General features: G+C 45.4%; 1 pseudogene; it reads left to right on the top strand.

The window, feature by feature from the left end:
• Positions 1-4,487: 4,487 nt before the first annotated feature.
• On the top strand, positions 4,488-4,605 carry LOC126238456 (5S ribosomal RNA; annotated as a pseudogene).
• Positions 4,606-4,984: the final 379 nt, after the last annotated feature.

Raw genomic sequence — 4,984 nt, 5'->3', positions numbered from 1 at the left:
TTTGCGCCGTGTATGGGGACAGTGGCATTGAACAGAGTACGGCAAGAAAATGGTTTTCTCGCTTTAAGGAGAATCATTTTCGTATTACTGACTCTCCGCGTCCAGGAAGACCTTCGGAGTTCGATGAAGATCGTTTAAACGCATTAACCCACAGTGATTGACGTCATATGCTCCACAGCTGGCCAATGTGTTGAACTGTGATCATTCCACCATCGGGCAACATTTGCATGATATGGGGAATGTTAAAAGATGCCTCGAGAGTAACACCGACAGTTCCTATCCTGTATCGTTACTGGTGACGAGAAATAGTCTCTTTATGCTAAGATAGGGAAAGGAAAGGAATGACTGAGTCCAAAAGCTAGTCGTACAAAGACCTGAACAAGTCTACAAAAGATAATTTTATATATATGGTCGAACGGCGACGGTGTGGTATTCTACGAATTGCTTCCCCTATTTGTAAACATCGCTGCTGAAGAACAACGAGGAAGACTGCGTGAAGAGATGCTGCTCCTCGATAATGGCCGGCCGCGTTCTGTTAGAATAAGAAAAACATTACTCAGGAGTTGCGCTGGGAAGTCATTCCGCACCCCATTCTGTTCTTGTACCTTCAAATTGTCACCTTCCCGCTCTCTATCGACTAACCTTCAAGGAGCTTCCTCTCAGGATGAAAATGTGCTCCCACCATGGCTCCACGAGCTCTTCGCCTCAACAACACGTGATTTCAACAGTCGCGGAGTCTTAAAGCTACTCCAGCGTTGGCAGACTGCTGTAAATCGTGAAGGAGAATATGTTACTTATGACTAAAGTTTCTGTAATGTGTATACGTTTTGTTTATTAAAGTTACGGAGAAACGGACGAACTTACGCACCAGGCCAATACAGACGTCCATTACACGTCTGATTACATTACAAATGAGTTAATGTGTCAAAGATTTGACATTAAGCATACAAAACCTTTCGTGATACTGAAATATTACCTTATGAACAACAAACATTTTGTATCCGCTAACAGGCGCACAAAGTAACTAAACACCCTTTCGTTATTTTGTGGGGTTGTTAGCGCGAAAAAGATTGAAAAAGGTGTCGAATCATGTTTAAAGTTCGTTGGAAGCCGCTAAGTTTTCTGATGATCAAACACACGATGAGGACAGTGTTGGTAATTTGTGTTCCATTTTATGAAAAGTTTTGCACGAATTTCAATGCTTATGTTGTTATATCTACTGAACCATGTGTCGTGAAATGATATAATTCTGCACGTACATTCAATGGTATATGTGGATAGTGTCTGGAAAATTTGCTGTGAATAGAACTAATAGTAAAGAAGTAATAAATCAAAACGTCATTTTTGCGTCTGAAGTTTTACTGCTGAAACAGCGAAAGCAGACTAAGCGATAAACTTCCTTTTTATTTCATTATATTGCGCGAAGAATAAGGGAGAAAAATTTTCTAAATGGTTCAAATCATATGTAAAGTCTTCTGGAAGCCTGTAAGTGCTCTCATTCTCAAGTGATGGCTGAATGTAGTCTAAGTAATTTGCGCCCTGTGAGCTCCGCTGCCTCAAATGTTCAAATGTGTGAATCCCTAAGAGACCAAACTGCTTAGGTTATCGGTTTCTAGACTTACACACTACTTAATCTAACTTAAACTACTTATGCTAAGAACAACACACACACACACACATGCTCGAGGGAGGACTCGAACCTCCCGCGGTAGGGGAAGCGCAGTCCGCGACATGATGCCTCAAACCGCTCGGCCACTCCGCGCGGCCTCCGCTGCCTCAAGACTTGTAGACAGTTCCTAACTTGGTACTTATTGTGTTGAACATTTAACCTAAAACTACGGTCTTAAAGTGTAGATCATGAGAGCGATTGAAATGGTTCAAATGGCTCTGAGCACTATGGGACTCAACATCTGACGTCTTCAGCCCCCTAGAACTTAGAACTACTTAAACCTAACTAACCTAAGAACATCACACACATCCATGCCCGAGGCAGGATTCGAACCTGCGACCGTAGCAGTCACGCGGTTCCGGACTGAAGTGCCTAGAACCGCACGGCCACCGCGGCCGGCAGCGATTTAAACTTTACAATTATGTATACAATTATATGAGATACTGAACATCAAGTGGTTCTCCACTAAGCCAACTTAGCGATTCAAACTGCTGCACAGATTATACTGTTCGTGTGTAAGGGGGAATTTAAAATAGACTGGGGTGGTAGTGAGGAGGCGTACCAGGGTAATCCGTGCAACTGTGTGAACCACTGTGCCAAGGTGGGTTGGTGGATTTTGTGGCTAATGCACCTGTCTAGTAAACAGGACACCCGGGTTGAATTCCCGGCCTCGGTACAGATTTTCACTCGCCGCTTCAGTCTGTAGACATAAGATGTAAAAATTGTTCCAGAAGTACGCCAAGGAAATTTTATACGGCCGTTGCTATTTGCAGTATGCATAGATGCGCTAATGGATAACTTTGCAAGCTCCCTACAGCTGTTCGCGGAAGATGCTCTTGCACCTCCAGGAAATTGTAGGTAAATGCGCAATGGCTTGCGGAGGATAGAAGTTTGGTGAGTGGGATTGGCATTTGACCTTCAATATAATGCAACGAAGAGACCCAGTACTGTTAGACTACACTATTGACGGTAAAATCGCAGGAAACAGTAACACCCATAAAATACCCATGAGTCACCATGCCGAATGACATGAAGCAGAATGATCGCAAAACTAGTTACAGTAACAGCAGATGCCAAACAGAGTCACTCGTAAAACCCTGACGAAATGTAATTCAGCCGCAAAAGAAAGCTTACAAAACACTCATTTTACAACTATGGAGTCCTGCTCGTTAATCTGGGACTCTTACCAGCCTGGGCCGACAGACGACGTAGAGATATGTCCAACGAAGAGTTACGCGTTCCACCATGTGATCGTTTGGTCAGCGCGAGAGCGTTACGGCGAAGCTCAACAAATTTCAGCAGGGGCTTTGCGCATCCTGGAGAGGTTTCCTATTAAAATTCCTGGAGAGACCCGGCAGCACATTATTTCGTACCAAACACATCTCGCGAAATGAGCACTAGGAGGAAAGCAGAGAAACTGGAGCTCATAGGCATTCTTACCGATAGTCGTTCATCCCGCTCAAATGGATCAGGGAACGTAGGTAATACGAGTATTAATGGTACCGAATATACCCTCCGTCTCACAGTGATAGATGGCTTTCGGAGTATAGATGTTGATGTATAAATTGTAGCCGGCCGCGGTGGCCGTACGGTTCTAGGCGCTGCAGTCCGGAACCGCGGGGCTGCTACGGTCGCAGGTTGGAATCCTGCCTCGGGCATGGATGTGTGTGATGTCCTTAGGTTAGTTAGGTTTAAGTAGTTCTAAGTTCAAGGGGACTGATGACCTCTGATGTAAAGTTCCATAGAGCTCAGAGCCATTTGAACCATAGCATTAAAATTATGGCTCGTAAGAAAGGACATACAGAGTAGTCAGAAACACTTTGAAAAGCTTGTACGGGTGTTGGAGGGGAGGTTTTGGTAAGAAAAAATTCTGTACGTCACGCCGTTTCAGAGTAGTTTAGCGTTGAAATTGGTGAATCAGATCGTTGCACCCGCAAATTCAAGCACTTGCATGCCTTAAAATGTGCTAATACACAGACATCTGTGGGTCCGTGAGTTACCACTTGTTCACATCTTCAGTAACATTTAAAGTGTGCCGTTTTCTGAAGTGATAAATTAAAGCTAGATGAGCAGAAGCTGCGTTGTTCGGTTTGGGGAAACCAAATGAACAACTCTGACGTCACTGTCTCTGGTAGGCTACTTGAATTTGTGCGCACGACGACGTCATTGGCTAACTTCAAGGCTGATTAATTCGGAAACGGCGCAACGTATCGAGTTTTTTTCCTTACCAGTTATTTCTCAACTTCCCCTAAAATACCCTTACAAGCTTTCCAGACTGTTTCTGACCTCACTGTCTTCCGGTACACAGTCATTTTTCCCTCACTCTCTTTGCGAGGGAAAAGGAAGCGGAATGGCTAGTAGTAGTAGTAGTAGTAGTAGTAGTAGTTGTTGTTGTTGTTGTTGTTGTAGCAGCAGTAGTAGTAGTAGTTGTAGTAGTAGTAGCAGCAGCAGTAACAGCACCATATGGTAGGGTATTTATGAAGAAGTAGACGTAAGCTACGACTGTGACGTAAAGTAAGCAACTCGGAAAGTAAACGTGCCAAGCCCGGCGTCCACGACAAACGGCTTAAACTTTGAAGTTCGTCATGGATAGCACTCAGTTTACAGTAACAAAATGGTATTCGGCGGACATTTGGTTCATCAAAGCCATGACTTAGGAGACATTAAGGAGCTCATGGAGACACTACAGCCCTGTTTGATCAGAAATGGCTGAAATCTTACACTTGTCATAGATACGGATACGTTTTTAAGTACATCGAATGTATTCCAAAACAATCGTTACTTTGTCATGTTTAGTAGTGTCCCGTGTTAGTGGTGAGCCAACGGCCTTGCCACAGTGGCAACACCGGTTCCCGTCAGATCACCAAAGTTAAGCGCTGTCGGGCTGGGCTAGGACTTGGATGGCTGACCATTCGGTCTGCCGAGCGCTGTTGGCAAGCGGGGTGCAACCAGCGCTTGTGAGGCAAAACTGAGGAGCGGCTGCGGTCTCGCAAACTGCCATACGGCGGGAGAGCGGTGTGCTGACCTCATGCCCCTCCATATCCGCATCCAGTGACGCCTGTGGGCTGAGGATGACACGGCGGCCGGTCGGTTCCGTTGGGCCTTCCAAGACCTGTTCGGACGGGGTTTAGTAGTTCTAATGCGCTAGTGGTGGCATTCACGTGTCGTGGTTATCGCTGTGGGTGCAAGGATGGCTGACAGTCGCTGTCGACTACTCGTCGGCAACCATGGTCGCTAGCACACCAAATGTAGTAGTCGAACGGAGGAAACCAGGGAACAACCGACCTGGGCTCTTAGCTTTCTGTGTGTGCTGAG

The sequence above is a fragment of the Schistocerca nitens genome, chromosome 2 (genome assembly GCF_023898315.1).
Source record: "Schistocerca nitens isolate TAMUIC-IGC-003100 chromosome 2, iqSchNite1.1, whole genome shotgun sequence".
NCBI classification, from domain to species: domain Eukaryota; kingdom Metazoa; phylum Arthropoda; class Insecta; order Orthoptera; family Acrididae; genus Schistocerca; species Schistocerca nitens.
Note: the sequence above shows the minus strand (reverse complement) of the source record. Positions and strands in the feature narration are given on the sequence as shown.